Raw genomic sequence first — 12,570 nt, 5'->3', positions numbered from 1 at the left:
CTTTGGCCACCTCATGCGACGAGTTGACTCACTGGAAAAGACTCTGATGCTGGGAGGGATTGGGGGTGGGAGAAGAAGGGGACGACAAAGAATGAGATGGCTGGATGGCATCACTGACTCGATGGACATGAGTTTGAGTGAACTCCAGGAGCTGGTGATGGACAGGGAGGCCTGGCGTGCAGTGATTCATGGGGTCGCAAAGAGTCGGACATGACTGAGTGACTGAACTGAACTGAACTGAAGCAACAAGCTAAGGGCCGGGATAAACAGGTAAAACAATGGTCCTTATCCTTGGAAATTTAGAAATCTGAAACTAATTATGACAATAAAAATTTCCCCTAACCAAGTGGCTCAGCGGTAAAGAAGCCACCTGCCAATGCAGGAGATGTGGGTTTGATCCCTGGGTTAGGAAGATCCCCTGGAGGAGGAAATGTCAACCCGCTCCAGTAATCCTGTCTACGTGCTGCAACAACTGAAGCCCTCACACACTAAAATCCCATGGACATAGGAGCCTGGAGGGCTACAATCCATGGGGTTGCAAAGACTCGGACATGACTGCCCAATAGTCAGTCATCCAGGAAATGTGTGGGACCTGCCTTGTAGAGGGTGGTTTATGAGAACTAGATGATTCAAAGAAAACCAGTGCTGGCCTCGTCTGTGAGAGTTCTTTGAGCGTGAACCATTCACTCATTCAGTTCAGTTCGGTTGCTCAGCCGTGTCGGACTCTGTGACCCCACGGACTGCAGCATACCAGGCTTCCCTGTCCATGACATTCACTCATTAGAGAACTCAAATGAAACCCAAACTGGGGAACGGATATTCCAAAGGATTCTGCTCTTTTACTGTATAGAGAGTATACTGGAAAGAGCTTTGCTTTAAAGTCAGGCAGGTCTGAGGCAAACCCCTGCACCTTCTTCTTGGTAGTTGGTAACCTTGGAGAGCTGACCCAACCTCTCTGACCTAAGATGAGGACCAAACACCTTCTCATAGGGCTCCTACTAGGACTCAGTGGGACCCCAGGTGCACGGCACCGAGGGGAGTGTCTGCTCTCCGTCACACATGCTAACCCACCGCAGTCACCTTTTAACTTGCAGCGTTGGTGGGTCTTTGGTCCACCTCTGTGCTTGTAAAGGCAGTAGGGAGTGCTTATAAAAATCCGCTTGCAAAGTGTAGGATGACAGTTCTCATTTCAAAATTTTGTGTTGAGCTTTTTGAACAAAAGACTCATGTTAGTTCCAAGTACAACAAAACCTTTGCTACTCAGAAAACGAATGGGTGGGAAGTGGATGATCCAAAGAATCTGGTCAATGAAGAGTTAATTCACATTGGCAAGAAGATGGTGCCTGGTCTCTCTCTCCCTCCTGGAGAAACATAAATTCGAATGAAAGAAAAGAAAATGGGTGCCTTTACTGTTAGGCAGAGAGCTGGCTCCCAGCCCCCCTCCCCCCTTTAGAAACAAAACCTGGAATATAATAATCTTCTAGAAATCCCAATATTACCTCACAAAACTGATTTATTTTCCTTTGGGGAAGCTAATGACATCAGTGGCTTTTTTTTCCCCCTGGATTATCTCAGAAATGCTTACTTCTAGGACCTTGGTGAGCAGGGAGAGTCAGATAACACAGTTTACGCCACTTCAAGATTATGTTTAACAAAGACAAACTCAAAGAAATTGGGGAAAGGAAGGAAGGGAGGAGAAGGGAGCAAAATTTCAGAGAAACATTCCACTCAGAAGGGTTATAAAAACACTTTCAAAACCACAGTGTGAAGATAGCAAGTGACTCACATTCTAAAAATTGCACCAAACAATTCTGGAAAGTTGTAAAATAGAGGTATAACAATGGAAACATATTGCTCACTGCCAAACCAAAAGCATAGTAGAGTTATAACTTTTATTTAAAAGAGCTAAAAATGAAGGGAACTGGGACAACGTCCAAGAATAGTATACTAGTTGAAATTAGGCAATCCTATATATTTCATAAAACTTTTTGAATACTGAATTTTCACACGGTTCACCTGTCAAGGAAGTAATTGACAGAGTTTATCACATCATTAAACTCAGAGCTACTGTTAGTTCTCCAGAAATGCTGGAGGCCAATACGGTGCTCCCCATAGAGCACACAGGTTACTGACAAATCATCATGGATCAGAGTTTCTCAAACATTTAGAGGAGCGTATTTACATTCTGGTTAATTTGTTCAAGCATTTTAAGTTTGAATCACAAACATAAAAAGGAAGGGAAAACAGATCCAAGCAGAGGTTCAAATGGTCATATAAGAATCTGTAATAATCTAGTGAGCTTTTTGTATAAGTGGCACAAGAAAGCTGCTTTTTCCTAAACGATTCTATAGTGGTGCCATATTGTTTTGAGAACAAGTTCAAAGTCTTCCTGATACTGAAGTTAGGTAGAGTCTCATCTTATGTCTTTATTGTTGATAATAATCACTAAAGGTTAATTATCTGGGTGCCATGAACCATGTTGGACCCTTTATACCAATTAACTCCTTAAAATACTGCAGTGGTTGTCCCCACTCCTAGACGAGGAAACTGAGGCTGTGGGTTATGCAAACTGCTCAAGGCTGTATATCTTTGGGATACAAATCCTGATTATCTGCCTCCAGAGAGAAGGCCTGTTTTCTTTCTCTCCATTAACCATCCAAAATGAACTGCCAAAGTGAAAAGATGCTCAACATCGCCAATCATCGGAAATGCAAATCAAATGTATGAAATATCACCTCACAACTGTCAGAATGGCCATCATCCCCCACCCCACAAAAAGAAAGAAAAGAAACAAGAAAGAGAAAGAAAAAACTCCTTCCAATAATTATGAATTATTTACCTTTTAAAAAAAGAAAAGGAACACAACCAATTTTGGTTAAGGTGTGGAGAAAAGGTAACCCTCATGCACTGTTAGTGGGCACATATATTGGTGCAGCCACTATGGAAAAATAGTACAGAGGTTTCTCAAAAACCTAAAACCAGAATAATATACGACCCAGAAATTCCACTCCTGGGTATATAGCCAGAAAAAACCAAAAACATTAACTCAAAAAGACAAATGCATCCCACACAGCCACACTATATACAGTTAACCAAGATAGGGAAGCAACCTCAGTGTCCACCAATGTGGAAAGTATAAATAAGACACAGTATATACAGCTATATGTGTTAATGTGTCTATATATACACAATGGAATATTGCTCTGCCATGAAAAAGAATGAAATGTTGCCACTTGCAGCAACATGGATGGACTTGAAGGACATTATGCTGAGTGAAATAAGTCAGGGAAAGACAAATAGTGTCTGATATCACTTATACAGGGAATCTAAAAAGTACAACAAGTGACTTAATATAACAAAAAGGAAGTGCAGAAACGGAGAAGAAACCAGTGGCTCCCAGTGGGAAGGGGGGGAGGGACGCAAAAGGTGGGGGAACAAGAGACACAAACTATTAGGCGCAAAGTAAGCCACAGGGTGCACTGTAGGGGCTTCCCTGGCGGCCCAGTGGTTAATCCTCTGTGCTTCCACTGCAGGGGGTGTGGGTTCGACCCCGGGTGGGGAACTAAGATCCTGCATGCTGTGGCACAGCCCTAAACAGAAATGATTTTTAAAAAGGAGGTGCTGTATAACATGGGGAATAGAGCCAATGTTTTACAATAATTATAAATGGAATATAAGCTTTAAAACTTTTGAATCTCTATCCGCTACACCTGTAACTTACACAGTATTGTACGTGCAACTATACTTCAACATTTTAAAGAAGGAAGCTGCCAAATCCATGACTTTTCAGCCATTGCTTAAGCTGTCTGCCTTTACAAGAAAAATATCTCCACCTTCTGTGCTTACCTTTCCAGTTCTAGACCATTCTTCAAAGCCCTGGAGCCATCACAGAGTCCATGATTATAACCACAAACATCAGTGTCCCCCTTTCTAGCCTTGGCATAGAACAAACTGTCTTTGTCACTGGTTCCCACATTTGATTAGTCAGTCTAGCACTTCCCCTAACACTTTCTTCATTATACTGTTTGTCTGTTTTTGTGTGTGCAAATCTTTCTTCTGAAAAAGATGGAAAAAGCTAGTTTTTAAAGTTACCATATGCTTCCTTTTTTTTCATACTTAGTGGGAGAAACAGGGCAACTATTTCATAGATTTAATTTAAAATTTTCTGCATTTCGGCAACACTTAGAGATTATCCTACTAAGTGAAGTAAATTAGAAAGAGAAAGACAAATACCACAGGACATCACTTACATGTGGACTCTAAACTATGACACGAGCGACCCTATCTCGAAACCAGAGACAGACTCAGAGAACAGATCTGTGGCTGCCAAGGGAGTGGGGAGCGAAGGACGGGGAGTCTGCGGTTAACAGGTGTGAGCTAGTCTGTGTAAGATGGGCAAATAGCAGGGTCCTACTGCACAGCACAGGGAGCTACATTAACTATCCCTGATAAACCAGAACGGAAATGAGTATGAAAAAGAATATATATATATATATATGTAACCGAATCGCTTTGCTATATAGCAGAGATTAACACAACACTGTAAATCAATTATACGTCAATAAAATTTAAAAAATAAAATTTTCTGCATCTTTGGTCACCTACTATATATCACTATAGTAAAAATGAAAGTGTTAGTCCCTCAGTCGTGTTCAGCTTTTTGTGACCCCATGGACTATAGCCCGCCAGGCTCCTCTGTCCATGGAATTCTCCAGGCGAGAATACTGGAGTGGGTTGCCATTCCCTCCTCCAGGGGATCTTCCCAACCCAGGGATCAAACCCTGGTCTCCTGCATTGTAGGCGGATTCTTTACCATCTAAGCACTAGGGAAGACCCACATTAGGAGAATTTACTTTACGATATGAGAATACTGTACTTTAAATTTTCCAATGGAACTGCTCTTTTTAAAACCCCTTATAGTTCATATCATTGTATAACTGAACTTAGCACTAATATTATCATTAATCTCATATAACAAGAATATTTGATCATGTAAGACAGATGAATAGTCATGAATATACAGCTGCATTTTAGCCAACAGTATTAAATTTCCCCTTAATCAATTTTTCTACCATCATCCTGAAGAAGTTAAAAAAAGGGGAATGGACACACCAGGGATCCTCTTTCCCTGGATACACTTAGAGATCTTCTGTTAAGAGTGAATTTACTAAAAAGAGCCAACAGGAAGTTTCCAGAATGGGAATAAACTACCTTGAAGGGAAAATACAAGCTGCTTGCATCACCCTGGTCAACAGTGCACACGGGCCAGGGTGCTCCATAGGCAACCTGTCATTATCCAGCCAGAAATGGACGGGACTTGTTTGGGCCGCTGGAGGGCAGGCAATTGGTATATTTAACAGTCAGCCTGGGCTATGGCCGGAAGGAGAACAGACACAGTGGAAGGCTGATTCCAAAGTACACACTGCAGGTTGGTCCCAGGACTAAAAGGAACCTGAGTGGGAGCAGGCTTACCTACGGCCAATTGCTGGACCACAATTCTGGGATGCATGGTGGTGTGAGTTGAATCAGACCCTCAGAGGAACCTCACAGCACCCCGCCTTACATCGCGCTCTTCTGAAGCTGGTCCCGGGCTAGTGGCAGAGACTGACAGGGGGGAATGTGTTCATATGGGATTCCAGGAGAATCAACCACTTTTTCTTCATGCAGGCATTAGGGGCTTCCCAGGTGGCTCAGTAGTAAAAAAGCTGCCTGCCAATGCAAGAGACGTGGGTTTTACCCCTGGATCAGGAAGATCCCCTTGAGTAGGAAATGGCAACCCACTCCAGTATTCCTGCCTGGGAAACCCCATGGACAGAGGAGCCTGGGGGGCTACACTGCACGGGGTCGCAAAGAGTCGGACAGGCCTGAGCACGAGCACGTGCAGATCATACCAGGGCAGAGCATCCCTACCACAGCCTAAGGCCTTGGCGGCTTGATACTAGAGTTGACGTAGCTTCTGTCCCTCTAAGAAACACATTTCTGGGTTCTGGCATTCAGAATCCAGCCAAGCGCCTGGATCCTATCTCCTTCCCCTTTCTCTGGGCCATTTCTAGAGTTTAACTTCAAATCTCTTTCCTTTTTCCTTGACAGTGAAATCTTTGATCATGGCTGTTGCTTTAAAAAAATTTTTTTTTGGCTGTGCCACGTAGCATGTGGGATCTTAGTTATCCGACTAGGGATCAAACCCCTGCATCAGAAGCTTGGAGTCCTAACCACTGGGCCACCATGGCAGTCTCAGGTGTTGTTTCTATGACTGGAGAACTGAGAAGCTGGCGAAGGGACTGAAGACAGCATGGCCATGGCTTTGGGAGGCTTTTCACAGCCTTTAGCGTGGAGCCACGCATCTGTTCAAGCACTCTGGTTTTGCCTGTTCTACAGAGCCTATGGGGAGTGAAAATGGCAGCTGCTAAAGAAAGCTTTTTCCGTTTATGTACAGTGCCACCTGGCTTAACAAAGCTGTTTTGAACAAAGCTGGCATCGGCTCATCGCCCTGGGCTAAGTGGTCATCCCCTCTGTGCTGAACCCCTGCCACTGGGCACACCCAGTCTCGGTGGAAGCCTGGAAGGCTGCCCCATTTCAGGGAAGGGAGGTACCACCCTGGTCTCAGCACTCCGGGACAGGGAGGGGGCAGACAGCCAGAGAGAGGGCAGGTGTCCTGCCTTCCTGTTACTTCACCTGCCCCTACATTCACACAAAGTAACAGCAGTGCTAACCCAGAGAGAAGAGGCAGGGAGCGCCCAGCCAGGTCACATGTCCAGGTCTTCTGCATTTCTCTCCTTCAGGCTAGGTTCTCGTGTGTGGAAGGTGGTGCTGAGTGCCTCCCCTCTGCTCATGGAGATACACTGTTTTCTGTTGTTGTGCAGCTTAGGGAAGGTGAAAGGGAAATTCAAAAGATGTATGAACTGGGAACTTTGAAAATTATGTTTCAGCATCAGAGCTGCTTATATGCACGGACCATGCCCCTCCTAATCCAAGTGATGCCAAAAAAGCAGCTTCAGGACAGTTGCCAGACCTCTCATAGAACACAGCCAGCCTCCCAGTCATCATTCACCTGACCTTCATAATCAGCAGAGCCAGAAACTGAGTGGGAGATGTTTGGCAGAGAGGATGCTGGCGACCTCTTACCACGCGGGCCCATGATCACCATCCCAATCCCCAGAGCCAGCTCCCTTAACTTAGATCCAGGGGAAGCTTAGGGAACTAGAGGGCATTTCTTCATTCAAATAATCTAAAGAGATCTATCAAAGTATACAAATAATAAATGCTGGAGAGGGTGTGGAGAAAAAGAAACACTCCTACACTGCTGGTGGGAGGGAAAACTGATGCAGTCACTATGGAGAAGAGTAAGGAAGTTCCATAAGAAACTAAAAACAGAGCTATCATGCTGCTGCTACTGCTAAGCCGCTTCAGTCGCGTCCGACTCTGTGCGACCCCACAGACGGCCTCCTACCAGGCTCCCCTGTCCCTGGGATTCTCCAGGCAAGAACACTGGAGTGGGCTGCCATTTCCTCCTCCAATGCATGAAAGTGAAAAGTGAAAGTGAAGTCGCTCAGTTGTGTCTGACTCTTCACAACCTCATGGACTGCAGCCTATCCTCCATCCATGGGATTTTCCAGGCAAGAGTACTGGAGTGGGGTGCCATTGCCTTCTCCGAGAGCTATCATGTGACCCAGCAATCCCATTCCTGGGCATGTATCTGGAGAAAATAATACAAAAACATACACGCACCCCAAAGTTCATATAGCCAAGACGTGAGGTTAACCTAAGTATCCATCAACAGATGACTTGATGAAGAAGATGTGGTACATATATATTAATACAGCAAAATATCAGTCAGCCATATAAAAGAATGCATTAATACCACTTGTAGAAACATGGATGGACCTAGAGATCATCATACTACAGAAATAAGTCAGACAAAGATAAATATCATACGCTATCGTTTACAAGTGGAATCTAAAAAAGTGATACAAATGAACTTATATACAAAACAGAAACATATCCACAGACATAGAAGACAAACTCAGGGTTACCAAAGGGAAAGGGGAGGAAGGATAAATTAGAAGTTGGGGATTAGCATATACTCACTGCTATATATAAAACGGGATTTCCCTGATAGCTCAGTTGGTGAAGAATCCACCTGCAATGCAGGAGACCCCGGTTCGACTCCTGGGTTGGGGAGATCCACTGGAGAAGGGATAGGCTACCCACTCCAGTATTCTTGGGCTTCTCTTGTGACTCAGCTGGTAAAGAATCCACTCGCAATTCGGGAGACCCGGGTTCCATACCTGGGTTGGGAAGATCCCATGGAGAAGGGAAAGACTACCCACTCCAGTATTCTGATCTGGAGAATTCCATGGACTGTATAGTCCATGGGGTCGCAAAGAGTCAGATAACCAGCAAGGCCCTATTGTATACCACAGGAAACTATACTCAATATCTTGTAATAATCTATTAGGGAAAAGAATCTGAAATACACACAGGCAAACACACACAAAACTGAATTAGTTATACACCTGAAACTAACACAACACTGTAACACAACTGTATTTCAATTAAAAATAATTTTAAAAGAATAAATAAATTTACTACAGTAAGAAAACAAAGCAAAACAACAGAACTCAAACTAGAAGAGGCCCCTGAACAGCCCCGAGTCCAGCCTGGCTCCTCCCTGAAGAGAAGGCAGATGTCTGAGGCTGAGGTTGCCTAATCTGGCCTGGGGACCAGTTTTAGCAGATGTGTCTTATTTGGCAAGCACAATACACTTTTAAATGTTTTACTCTTAATTAGTTGCAACCCTTAAAGATTTGAAGAGTCCATGCTGCTGCTAAGTCACTTCAGCCGTGTCCGACTCTGTGCGACCCCACAGACAGCAGCCCACCAGGCTCCCCTGTCCATGGGATTCTCCAGGCAAGAAAACTGCCATTGCCTTCTCCAATGCATGAAAGTGAAAAATGAAAGTGAAGTCGCTCAGTCGTATCCGACTCTTAGCGACCCCATGGACTGCAGCCTACCAGCCTCCTCCATCCATGAGATTTTCTAGGCAAGAGTACTGGAGTGGCTTGCCATTATCAGTAAATAACTGGATTTCCAGAAACCCTTGACGAAACAGGATCTGGCGAAGCTGGCTGACAGCCTGTGTGGATCACAGTTGTCTTCTCTCCTGTGGCCCTGTCAGCTTCCTGCTGCTCCTACAGCCATGGACTCTGCCCTCTTAGGCATGACCAAAGTTCTCCTACCTAACGTTTCACCTCAGGAGCTCTGACAAAATATCCACACTCATGTTCCGACCAGTTAAGTCAGAATCTCAGCCTGGGGAGGAACCGGGGCCTTAGAAGGATTTTAAAGTCCCCACGTGATTCAAACAGGCAGCCAGATTTAGGGAGCGCTGGGGGCTTGACCATGAAGGACAGATGGGAAATTATTCTCTTTGTGATGCTCCTCATTTTAATCTTTCACCATTTGAGAAGTTCATTCTGTTCTATCAAAACCTGGTTTTCTCCTACTCCATTCTTTTCACAACCTCACCCAGCCTCAGGATTTAAAAAAAAAAGAAATTTAAGCTTCTCTTTTTTCTGCTTCATTAAGTTATTTTGGTTGCTCCATTCTGAACTCCTCCTCCAGTTTCTCCACATTCTTTTTAAAGTACAATGGACAAAATTAGAAACAACACCTAAAGCATTATTTTACTAAAGTAGAACTCAGTAGGAGTATTTATTTCAGGTCTATCATATTATACTTAACATCTCAGAATCACATTCAGTTCAGTTCAGTCGCTCAGTCGTGTCTGACTCTTTGCAACCCCATGAATCACAGCACTCAAGGCCTTCCTGTCCATCACCAACTCCCGGAGTTCACTCAAACTCATGTCCATAGAGTCAGTGATGCCATCCAGACATCTCATTCTCTGTCGTCCCCTTCTCCTCTCGCCCCCAATCCTTCCCAGCATCAGAGTCTTTTCCAGTGAGTCAAGTCATCGCATGAGGTGGCCAAAGTATTGGAGTTTCAGCTTTAGCATCAGTACTTCCAATGAACACCCAGAATCACATTAATTTCTTTTTTTTTAAACTTAATTATCATCTGGTTTTTGTTAATAAGAAACTCATTTCAGGATAAGAAAACACACTGCAGGATGGAAAACCAAGTCTGGGGGCAAAGAAAAGCAAGCCTTATTTTCCTGTTAGATGCCAAACTTTCTTCAGGGTCACAACCTGATCTGTACAATTAAAGAAGGCATATGGGAGTTCCCTGGTGGCCTTGTGGTTAGGACTTTGGGCTTTCACTGTTATGGCCCAGGATCAATCCTGGTTGGCAAACTGAGGTCCTTCAAGCCCCTCAGGTTGGCCAAAATCAAATTCTAAAAATAAAGGGCTCATATGCGTGTCTATGACAGTTCTTTACTTACAAATCAAGTAATTTGCAAACAACAGGCTAGTCTGTTTTTAGGAAATTTCTAAGTTAACTTGATAACTGCTTTTCTTAGGGCTATTTACAAGTTTTTCCATTTTGTAGGCTTTTCCTTTCTTTTCTTTTTGTTTTCACTATCAAGTTATAACAGAAAAACTGTTTAGTGGGGTGAGATCTGAAGACCAGCACAAACCTTAGTGCATCTCTATTACTTTGTCATGTCCACTTTATAGATTAAGAAACTGAGGCCTGGAAACTTTTAGCAGTCTGCCCACAGCTGACTGCCCACATACCTAACCTTGGAGGAGTCCTGGCTCTGGCCAGCCCCTGGGGAAAGTGACCCCTTCCGTGGCCATCAGCTGCTGACACTGATGGCCAGACAACACAGCTAGAAGGCCAGACAACACAGCCTAAAAGTCCAGCCACAGAGGCAGCAAGAGTGAGGCTTGAGATACTACCTCTCAGTATCACACATTCCGGCCTGAACCAGATCGACATGGAAACGCACACGAAATAGTAAACATGATATTCTGGTGTCAACTGACGCTGTTAGACATTCCTTGGAACCCCTAGGGGAAAGCCAAGGTTTTTAAAGAAACACACAGACCACCGAGAGATCCTGGTATGATGCCAGTTCTGTAATATGGGAAATCTTGTCCAGAAATATGTGTATATATATATATATATAAATCCGATGCTGAACTCCAAGATTCCCTCTAGCAATCGATAGTAAGGAAAAACACCACACCTCTTTACACTCATAACTTCGGGAAGAAAAGACGGAATTAAGGTCTCTTCGCCTTTCTAGTTGATCTTCGTAAAATGTTAGCCCTGTTAGAACACAGAGTACGAGGAGGAAAAGGGAGGGAGGGAGCTCAGGGACTGGGGCCTGAGCCCCAAGAGGCTCTGAAATCCCCAAGAGGTCCGGACGCCCCGACCTCCGGAGGCGCGCGAAGCTGCGGCGGCGCTGCCACACCGGGGTCCCCATGGGACTGGCCGAGATGCTCACCGCCAGCGCGCAAAGGTCCTCGGGGCGGGGAAACACTGGCCTAACCTCATTGTTCCGAGCCAACCGTAAAATGCAGCTTCTCCTCTCTCTCAGAAAGGACCGGAGGTCCTGAGGCAGCACAGGACTGTCTACACCGGCTGCCTAGGCCCGACGTCTTTGTGCGTCTGGCTCCAAACCGCAGGCCCAGATCCCAAGGCGTGCGCAAGACACCGGGCGCTCCAGCCTCCTCTCGCAGCCGCCCGGGCTGTCGGCTCCTCGTCGCGCCGGCGCGCACCCCCTGCGGACCCGGCGTGGCGGCGCGCGGCCCTCCCACAGCCCGGTCCCCCGCGCGCCCGCCTCTCCTCCGCTGCCTCTGCGTCCCCGCCACCGGCTGGAAGCCTCAGGAGCCGAGCCGCCGCGCGGAGCCACAGATACTCACGGTTCCCACTGTTTACGCCAAGTGCGCGCACTCGCGGGGACCACTGCTAGCAGAAGCCAGAGAAAGCGCTCTGAAAGCCGCCTTTCAGGCAGCGAGAAGTGACAAACTGGTGCCCGGCTGAAAGCCCCTCATTTTCTGCAAGCTCACTCAAAATGCGCCGCGGCGCCGCCAGCGCAGCTGCCAGGTTTAATAACTGTGTCAGACCGCCCCTCCCCTCCCGCCCGAGAGACACAGAGATGACGGGCTGGGCGCCGAGAAGCGCACGTTCGGCCGCGGCTTTCGCCCTGCCCCAGCTCCGGCGATGCCGCAGCGGGGGACTGCGCAGGCACCGACCAGGAGCAGGGTCAAACGCCAGCTTCAACCTAGAAACTGTCCAGAAAGCTCAGTTCTTTCCCAATCGCTCTCAGCAGGGATCTCTTCCCAACGATACTTGTAAAACAAAACAAGAGGCGAGTGCCTTTCCGAGTAACCTAACCTGCGTCACAAATGTAAAGGGGACTTAGAGCAACACAGCAAACCTCAAGCCTATTACTGCTTGATCTTCCGGGCACTATGCCAAGGGCAGGAAGCTCATCAGCCTGGGTTTCCCTCACGTTCTGTCGCGCACACGAACGCTCCAGCCTCTCGAGAGGACCCTGGCCAGCAGAACCTCGCTGTTAGGGGAGGGGAGGGGAGGGCTCCTTTGCAGATCCTCCTCCATGTGGACCATCCCTAAAGCGCGGACAGCGCCTCGAGA

At 46.2% G+C, this 12,570-nt stretch overlaps 1 protein-coding gene across 2 annotated transcripts in view; it reads right to left on the bottom strand.

Moving 5' to 3' along the window:
• TRIM2 (tripartite motif containing 2) overlaps nucleotides 1–12,025 on the bottom strand; it is a 185,586-nt gene extending 173,561 nt beyond the window's left edge. For both annotated transcript variants that reach the window (XM_055405295.2, XM_055405296.2), the window contains exon 1: nucleotides 11,835–12,025. The gene's annotated coding sequence lies outside the window, so the exon portion shown is untranslated. The remainder of the gene's footprint in view (nucleotides 1–11,834) is intronic.
• Between the last annotated feature and the right edge of the window lie 545 nt (nucleotides 12,026–12,570).

This window comes from Moschus berezovskii, chromosome 19 (genome assembly GCF_049115385.1).
Source record: "Moschus berezovskii isolate FMDL1 chromosome 19, NW_MosBer_1.0, whole genome shotgun sequence".
Classification (NCBI taxonomy): domain Eukaryota; kingdom Metazoa; phylum Chordata; class Mammalia; order Artiodactyla; family Moschidae; genus Moschus; species Moschus berezovskii.
The sequence above is the reverse complement of the archived record's forward strand: the minus strand, read 5'-3'. Positions and strand labels throughout refer to the sequence as shown.